Consider the following 10,086-nt stretch of genomic DNA (forward strand, 5'->3'; position numbering starts at 1 on the left):
AATTTAAAATATTCTACGCATATAGGTTTAATGTGGCCTATTCGCTTCTTTTGGTCTTGTTTTCATAGACCTGGTTGCTTATTTCTCTCGCAAAATCCACTAACACTGCCCCCTTATCCCCCCCCCCCCTCCCCCCTCCCTCCCTGCCTCCCTCCATACATGTGTGTTACTAAGGAAACAGAAATGATAATCCTAACATGACTCAGTCTTCAAAATAACCCTTCTCTTTCTTGGTGAAATCAGTACTCTGAGGTTCAGTGTGTTTGAATGACACATAGTAACATTACTGTTTATTTTGTGAAAACATCATGTATTCCATGAAACATTGAGAGCTATATCGGTGTTGCTCTTCTGAAGTTATTTTCCAAATCTGCACGCTTACCATCCTATAGTATAGGCTCATTTAAAAGAACATACCAGCCGCCGGCGTTATTACATATCATAGTAATAATAGATGGAATAGTAGATAATACATATCTAGTTACAGTTTTGGCGGTATCATTCATAAACATACTTTATGTTTGTTTACAGGCCGATTCGACAAATGCCTAAATCAGTAGTTAATTCTCCAAGATTTTTCAAAAATAGATAGAATGGCTTGTATATCTGCTATTTGAATTGCCAATGCTAAAATCTAAAATGACACAGATGATGCTTTCCTGGTTTTAATGTGTTAAATCTAAACAAACAAACATATCTGAATAATTGAGTCAATATTGGTGAAAGTCATGGATGTAAACATCCATGACTTTCACCAATATTGACTCAATTATTATTATTATATTAATTGCAATGAATCAATCAATGAATCAATCAATCCTCAGGGACACTAGAAATATTTTCAGTAGGATATGACTTTTCAAGTCATTCCTCACTTTTTAAAGAATGACCCTAACTCTGACAATAACCGCACAATAATATTTAGCCTGAAGGATTACCTACTGTATCTCAAGCAAGGTTCAAATCTAACTGCTTCCCCGAAAAGCTTAGGAAAATGGTCGGCAGTAATGACAAGTATACCATGAGTCATAGTCAAAGGGCTAAACATGCCAGACTGCCAGTATGGACTTTTAACCACATGAACCCTACAGTCCCTATCAGTGTTGTTTTTGGCATCAAATTTCTATTTTAGTTTTAGTCATAGTCTCTTGAATAGTTTTCACTTAGTTTTAGTCACATTTTAGTCACCTGGAATGTGTTAGTGTTAGTTTAGTTTTAGTCGACTAAATGTCATGAGATTTTAGTCGACTAAATCTACAGTTGATTTAGTCGACTAAAATGTGTTTTGGCAGTCCTTGATGCCGTCATAATGGCTGATTTTACATTTTCTGAAAATAGCCGATCTACAAGCTCACAACGCGTCGCGCTGCGACGCGTTGTGAGCTTGTAGATCGGCTATTTTCAGCATGCAACCAAGTGTAAAATTACTTATACTGGATCTCTTGTCCACTAGTCCCTTCCTAACATTTTAGTCTAGTTTTTATTTGTTGACTAAATTGTCAGTATATTTAGTCTTAGTTTTAGTCATCACAGCTTAGTTTTCATTTAGTTTCCATTTAGTTTTTGTCAGTGGAAAAAGGTAGTCGACGAATAATTTTCGTCTTAGTTTTAGTCGACGAAAACAACACTGGTCCCTATCCTGGGCATGCCATAATACAGTAGAGTAGGTGGACATTCTTTGAAATGATTATAGCCAATATACAAGTAGGCCTGTCACACAACGCCTAATGGCATAATGGTCATTGCATAATGGTCATAATCATTTTCCATGTTTAAAAATGTCCATACAGTATATTTTCAAGCATTTTGAAAAATTGTGGAAATAGCAGATCTATACAAGCTCAAAACCTTTGAGAGCCTAAAAGCCTTGTTCAATGTTCAACGGCAGAAACGCAATGGAATCGTTAATCACGATTATTTGAGTGGCAATTAAAAACAAGTATTGTCAAGTAACATCAAGTAGCCTAACTAAATGAGAAAAAGAGTATGCGCATCAGCAATGGTTTTCAGTGGAGTGCCAAACCCAAATCCAGTATACATAAAGAAATAGGAATTAAAAAAATTCCAAAAAGGTAGCACATCCAAAAATGTAATAAACGGCGGACAAAGTACTCATATTTCCATTTCTTTATTGGCACACTCCAAAAAGGAACGCTTACGCGTTTCGGCTATGCAGCCTTCATCAGAGCATTCACATCAAGTGAATTCAAGTAAATTTATACACAAGGGTCAGAGTTCACCTACAGCTGAAATCTCAAGTCAATCAACAGGGTCCAATCACAAACTGATTTGAATAACCATTTTGAGGCATAGTATATATATCTCAGTTACACATCCATACGCATAACATCAAGTAACCCTGTGTATTTATTTATAGAGCACCTTTCAGGACATAACAAGTGCTCTACAGAACAAATAAAGAAAGCAAAAACATAAAACAACATCAAAATCCAAGAAAAAAAAATCTATAATTGCATAAGACAACATTAAGGAAACATTTTTTTGAAGCAGTGAAATTGGCAAAACAGTATGCAAGCTAATACAATGTTGCAGTGCAACACGTTGTGTTGTTGCATCAGCTGCACCAGCTCAGTGACAAGATCTGGTGTGTAGAGTGAAAAAAACAAGAAATGAGGGGCCCAAGTACAGACACATGGGGGATCCCTGGCAACCAAGTAACAAGAGTTTAAGTGGCTCTGGCGAAAAAGTGTCACGCAAAAACGTGCAACATTTTCAGTCGAAGAAACACGTCACTTTGTCGAGCGACGCGTTTGTCCGTCCGTGCGACAAAGCACGTGTGTGGCTAAATGAAGCCCGTGATGATGAGGATGACCAGACAGACGACTGCATTGGTCCAGACTGCTGGACTCCAGGAGCCGAGGTGTCCCTATAACGGCGGCCCAGCTGAGGTTGAGGTGAGCTGAGGTGGGCCTCGCCTCGCCACAACCTCCCTCCCAGCAGCCTCTCCATTCCTCTCCTCCTTTTTGTGTGTGTGTGTGTGTGCGTGCGTGCGTGTGTGTGCGTGCGTGTGAGAGAGAAACAGTCTGGTTTCCAGGTCCTGATGGGTTTGCTGGCAGATGAGGGCTGCTGAAACCCTCACTGAGCACCTCTGTTCCCCCGTTGCTCGCAGAGAGAGGCTAGGAATTTATTCTGGGACCACCCAATTGTTTTTGATACGTGCTGACCAGTTTACCCAAGGTATTCCCATGCAGCAATTATTGTGTGAATAGAGTTCTTATAGAGTGGTCGGTCGTCTACCGCTATACTCCAGGTAAAACCAAACGTCCACGAGAAAACAACCGCACGCATGCACACGGTCCCCCCCTCCCCCCAACACCCCCAAATGCAGCTCTTGGCTGAAGTTTAATTATATTTCATAAAATTTGTCTATATATCTATATCCAGGATACCACTCTCTGAAATTGGCAGCAAATTATAGCTTTGAGAAAGTTAAATTGGATAGTGATGAGTCAGTGCAACAGTCAACAGTGGGGTTTTTTTTTTCATGCAAGGTAAATAATATTCCTTGTGAAGGTCGGTAACGAATGTATTCACCTACACACAGCCTATTAAACCAGTGCTTCTCAAAGTGGGGTCCCTCAGGCTTTCTTGAGGGGGTTCCAAATGTACCCTTTACAGGTCTGAAACTCTGAGATTGCACAAATGAAACCAAGCGGACCCCGGCCTATACGTGTCCATTTGGTTTCATTTGTAAACTCTCAGAGTTATGGGGGTCCTTGAAATAAAATTTAAAAAAAGAACCGCTGTTCTAAACAAATTATTCCCCATGATGATCAACGTTCTCCACCACACACATAATATATGCTGGTGTAAACAATGAGACGGCTGTTGGGTTATTGAAATATGTGTTGGTTTTGGTGATGCACTCAGGTGCCACAGCCCTTTGTAAGCACAGCAGACATGCTTCATATTCCTCCCGTTTAATTTGGACGGACTGGAAAAAGTGACCCGGCCCTCTTGACTTTAACGCGTATGGCTGTGGAAAGGTGTGTGGTAGAGAGCTGGGGAAGATTAATGCATGCATGGCAACTCTCTTCCTGCAAAGATTTATACCCACGGTATGCTGGACACAACCGCACTGGTCAGACTTTTAAAAAGCTCATAATTGGAGCAAAACAAGACTTAATTTCAACTTCTGTCATGACAGTTCGTTACTTAGACAGTTACCACCAATAAACAAACAACGTTTTTTTTTTTTTTTTACTATCGGAAAGGTCTTGAAAATCAACCGAAATATTTCCTGCGGTTGACTGGCCAAGGGATTTTTGGTGGTGGAAGAAGTACCCTGATTTACTTTTTTCTTTTTTTACTTGAAAGTGGCACTATGTACTGTAAACTAAATGAATATACAGTAGGTTATATAACTTAAACTTATACAATTGGGACTGGTTGTATTTGGTCTCCCTGCACTTCTATTGAGACATGACTTTTTTTTGACACCTGTTAATGGTTTGAAAGAATCCGGTGTAGAAGAGGAAAGTCACAGCTTTTAGTGAAAGTAGCAATATACAGTTGGGTGCCACCGATATTGTCCCTTATCATTTGACCCATTTAGGCCTGACCTCAAAATTAAAAAAAAATCCTTCTAAATCCTCCAGTTTTCTGAAATAAATATTTTCACGATTTTTCAAAAATAGCAGACCTACAAGCTCGTAGCGCGCCACTCGGTGGCACGCTATGAGCTTGTAGATCTGCTATTTTTCAATAGCTAAATTATAACATAATGTTTAAAACACCAAAAGGGGTTCCCGCCCAAAATGGGTTAACTGTCCTTTTGCGCAGATCACCTCAGCAAAAAGAAAAGGACAATATCGATGGCCTCCAACTGTACCACGAAATAAATTGCTCTGTTACAACTTACAGTACAAGTAAAGAGCCTGTATTCCAACTGTATTACTTTCACTTGAGTAAAAGTACAAAAATTTGGCATCAAGGGGTGAGGCAGTGTGTGTTCAAGCGCTCTCCTCTCCGGCCTGCACTGTGCAGTATACGTTTAGCCGGAGCTCTACCTGAAGTTTGTAGTGCAGTTATTAACGGAGCTGTTTATTCACAGGGTGTGTTCAGATGAGTGGACCGCCTGCTTGTCAGCAGCTAATACCACAGCTGTCAGAATAGATTTAGCTAATTGATGACTGTGATTTCCTTTAATCCTGCAATCCTCTATTACAGCAGTGATTCAAAAACCTTTTTATTTTATTTTCATTTCACGGACTCCCAAGTTTAGGCCAGGGCCATGGACCGTATCTGGGTTATCCTGGAACCCCCTCAATGACCCCCATTGCATTAGGCCAGGGCCATGGACCGTATCTGGGTTCTCCTGGAACCCCCTCAATGACCCCCATTGCATTAGGCCAGGGCCATGGACCGTATCTGGGTTCTCCTGGAACCCCCTCAATGACCCCCATTGCATTAGGCCAGGGCCATGGACCGTATCTGGGTTCTCCTGGAACCCCCTCAATGACCCCCATTGCATTAGGCCAGGGCCATGGACCGTATCTGGGTTCTCCTGGAACCCCCTCAATGACCCCCATGGGTTCCAGGAGGGCCATGGACCGTATCTGGGTTCTCCTGGAACCCCCTCAATGACCCCCATGGGTTCTCCTGGAACCCCTTCAATGACCCCCATGGGTTCTCCTGGAACCCCCTCAATGACCCCCATTGCATTAGGCCAGGGCCATGGACCGTATCTGGGTTCTCCTGGAACCCCCTCAATGACCCCTATTGCATTAGGCCAGGGCCATGGACCGTATCTGGGTTCTCCTGGAACCCCCTCAATGACCCCCATTGCATTAGGCCAGGGCCATGGACCGTATCTGGGTTCTCCTGGAACCCCCTCAATGACCCCCATGGGTTCTAGGAGGGCCATGGACCGTATCTGGGTTCTCCTGGAACCCCCTCAATGACCCCCATGGGTTCCCCACTTTGAGAACAACTGTATTACTTACAGTATGTTGCCACTGTCAGGCTGAAACCTCCTTGTTAAACTTTTTGTACTGTTTCTTTTGTAAATTATGATCATACTACAGCGTCACACAAAAGCATCAAAAGTAGCGGTAACACTTTGCATTTCAAGCTCATTATAATGCAGTTATAAGGCATTACAACGCTCGTTATAAATGTTTATATACAGCCGATCTACAAGCTTGTAATTCGGCGCGAAGCAGCGCATTTTGAGCTTGTAGATCTTGATGGTAGTAGCAAATATTCAAACGATACGTTTTGGACATAATGAGGTTTCTACAATATGATATATTGTAGTCTTTTTCTCAGTTCCTTTTTGAGAAGGAAAAGTACCTGTTTTGAAATCAACCACTGTAGTTGTATGGGTGCACTACTATAATATAACGCAAATTATACAAAATGTCTCGTCTCTCAATATGTTTTATATTTCTTATTTTATGTATTTGTTTTTATCTTTACCTTGACAAAAACATGTCAAACTCAAAAGAACATTATATTTATAAGCATCATCATCATCATCAGAACATATTCAGGAGAAGAACCTTTTACGTGTCAAAAACTGTTGAAAACATGTTTAAAACAAACACCTGAGCTGAGTTCCAGTAAAAACAGATGGGGCAGGGTTTCCCGTCTCGGGCAGCAGAAATGGTGCCTCCATTATATTTCTATTAAAAGACACGTTTAAGAATAAACCCCTTTCACCTTGTTTGTTTTCGGCGGGAATTGAATTAAATTAGACTCAATTTGGTTTGGAGAAAACAAAACAAGAAACAAAACAAAAAAGATGGAAAATGAGAAGCGGTAGTAAACAAAACCAAATTGGGTTTTAACCGGCGGTGGTCAGTCATTCTGTCTACATGTTGTTTTTCTTGGTCTCTCTCTCTCTCTCTCGTGCTCTCTCTCTCTCTCTCTCGTGCTCTCTCTCTCTCTCTCTCTCTCTCTCTCTCTCTCTCTCTCTCTCTCTCTCTCTCTCTCTCTCTCCCTCTCCCTCTCCCTCTCCCTCTCCCTCTCCCTCTCCCTCTCTCTCTCTCTCTCTCTCTCTCATTTTCAGTAGCATCATCAGTTGATGTGAAGACATTCCATATCGCAGACATTAAGCATGAGTAGGGAATTCCTCATTCTTGAGGGGCGCTAGCCCCTCCTATATACAGCTTTTGTCCCCTCACGTCTCATATTTGCTATTGACAATGAAAGGAGAAATTAGGTCATGTGCCTCAAATATGATGTAAATTTGTGGCAACACAAACATTAAATGCCATTGACAATGAAGGGAAATTTTACGTCATATGTAGATGAAAAAATCTGGTAACCAAACACATAAATTCGGTTGTTCATGAGATGATGTATGATGATAAGAGCGCCCCTCACTTCACAAGTTCACACGGGTGTGATTATTATTCTTTAGCACTTCTACCTTCATATAGTCGCTGTTGGGCAACTTTTTGTATGTTTACCTAAATTAACGCCCTATTGATTGTACTACAGGGTCACTCCAAATAGCAGATCCACAAGCTTGAGCTTGTAGATTTGCTACATTCGCTGTTTCTTTATTTGAATCCTGAAAAATAACAGTTTAGGACATCTGATGTTTCCACCCGACAGACCATGTTGCTGCAGTATTGATCATGGAGCAGCATAGAAACATAATTTTGTTCAGTGTGTCATCAATCCAATCCACTTACATTTAAAACAACTGTGTTGATTTGAAACACTGTTGTACACTCAGTACAAAAAAAAGAAGAAGAAAAAAAAGAAAAAAACTAAAATACCAAGAGCAAAAACAACAATACATATAAACAGGGCAACATAAAGACAACATAAAGACTCTTAATCAGCATGTTGGAACGCCTGCAGGGAGTACAAGTACAATGTGATTTCAGCGTGAGCAACCCATGGGCATTAACCACCTACTGTATGTCAGTAGTTGTCAAAGCGAGCCCCCCAGGGGTCCTTGAGGGGTCCTGTTTACATTGACTATTCAAAAATCACAATGCGATGCGTTGTGAGCTTGTAGATCTGCTGTTTTCCCCAAAATAGGAAAATGTGGAATGTTTTTTTTAAACATTTCAACCACGCATATCTTGTATATGGGATAAGGTGTACCTTTTCCTTCATAGCGTCCACAGCCAAACATATTCATTTGTGGGTCTTTTGACATGAAAAAGTTAGAGAACTACTGTCTTGGGTTGCTGATGGATCCCTGAAAGAAGTCACAGAGGGCATAGAGATTGTTTTCGATTCTAAATAAGAACCAGTGGACGGGCTCTGTTGTCATAACGACCCGATCTCTCGCTCGCCATCGTTACAACCCACCAGGACATTAAAAAAAGGCCAAGGGGGATTGGATTTCCTCAAATAGAGAGACAGCGTACGGAAGAATTCGCCAGCGATGTCAACCAAGTACAAATGTTTATTTTAAAAGTTGTGTTTGAATGTTGATTCTGTTTCCATATACTTCTAGACTTGGCACAGCGGGCGGGTCAGCCTGCCTCTCTCTCTCTCTCTCTCTCTCTCTCTCTCTCTCTCTCTCTGAGACATGAATAGAGCCTGGGTTCGTGGTGCTGTATGGAGCCCATATTGTCTGTTGTCTGTGCAAAAGGAAAAGCCATGATAAGAGAATCAGTGTCACGGTATCCAAGCAAAATAAGCAAAGAGCCCTGGCACACTTTATTTTTGAACATGGTCACGGAATATCTAGGACCCACGCATTGGAAAAATACCACTGTTAATATCAAATCTGAGGGTGTCACTTTCCTCCCTTTCCTTCTCGTTCGGCGTTTTTGCTGGAAGCCGGAGTTTACTTTTCATTATGTTTGTTCAGGATTGTGTTTCACGTGCAATAAAACACCTTTCGACCTATTCCAATAAAATATGAAATTCTTGAATGTCTGTTGCCATGTCTGCTGGCTCCGCTGAAACTCTGTCTGAAAGGTGGACATTGAGTGCATTTTGTGCGAGGCACTCTTAATACGTCCGTCTCGCTAGGAATCAGCCAACGCTCCCCTTTATTGACATGGTCATGTAAACACCATTATGACATTTCCCAAGGAAAGGATAAGGTCTTAATCGGGGTAAGCAAAAACCTGATTAAAACATATTTTTCTTTGCCTCGTCTTTTGATTGGTTTCGGGCATGGAAATGCTTTGTAGGAATGTTCTTAACCACATGCTACAACCACATGCTACAACCACATGCTACAACCACATGCTACAATGCCACAACAAAGTACTATATTTACTTGTATTACCAGAGGTTCGGGCTGCTTCGAGGCACTCAAACCTACTGTTTGTTGCACCACCGATGTCTCATCATGTCATAGTGCCCGGGGCTTTGTCAGAGCACCTGTCTGTCTGCCGATGTCTCAGTAATAGTGCCCGGGGCTTTGTCAGAGCACCTGTCTGTCTGCCAATGTTTCAGTCATAGTGCCCGGGGCTTTGTCAGAGCACCAGTCTGTGTCCCTTTTGTGACACAGACCATATCAATGGTTCAGAACACTGGCGTGACCCTGGCATGAAATGGCAGATTTTTTCTTCCGGGTCATGCGCCCAGGAAACGGCTTCTCTGCTTATTTTGTGGATTTCACTGGCACTGGCCACTGATCGCCCCTATGGTAACAGGCGTTCAAGGAGTTAAAATCTGATCATTTTTTTTCCCCTATTTTTTTCTAGGTAGATAGTTTTATTTGATTTAATTTTATTTAGTTAAGTTTTATTAAGTTTATTTCATGAAAAGAGCTATTTCTGTTAAATGTGGGCCAAGTCATAAATGGCATTGTGAAGCAATTGTGCTAAGCCATTTTTAATGTTAATCCAATTGATAGCAGACAGACAGACAGACAGCAGACAAATTTACATATAGTTTGTTTTAAGGAAACAGTTGTTTGTGTTGAATGTGCTAATTGCACAGAATTATTCGAAAGAGAGAAAATGTAGCAAATTACTTTGATTACAAATTGTATCATTGACAGAATAGAAATGGAAGGCCAAGCCATAAAAGAATGGACATTGCACTTGTCTTTTCATACGTTATCTGGAAATTAAGCAACTATCATTGATGTCATTTTATCAACTGGCCCATTGCCATTGTTGTAATGTGGCCCACAGG

Source organism: Electrona antarctica (genome assembly GCF_951216825.1).
Source record: "Electrona antarctica genome assembly, chromosome: 14".
NCBI classification, from domain to species: Eukaryota; Metazoa; Chordata; class Actinopteri; order Myctophiformes; family Myctophidae; genus Electrona; species Electrona antarctica.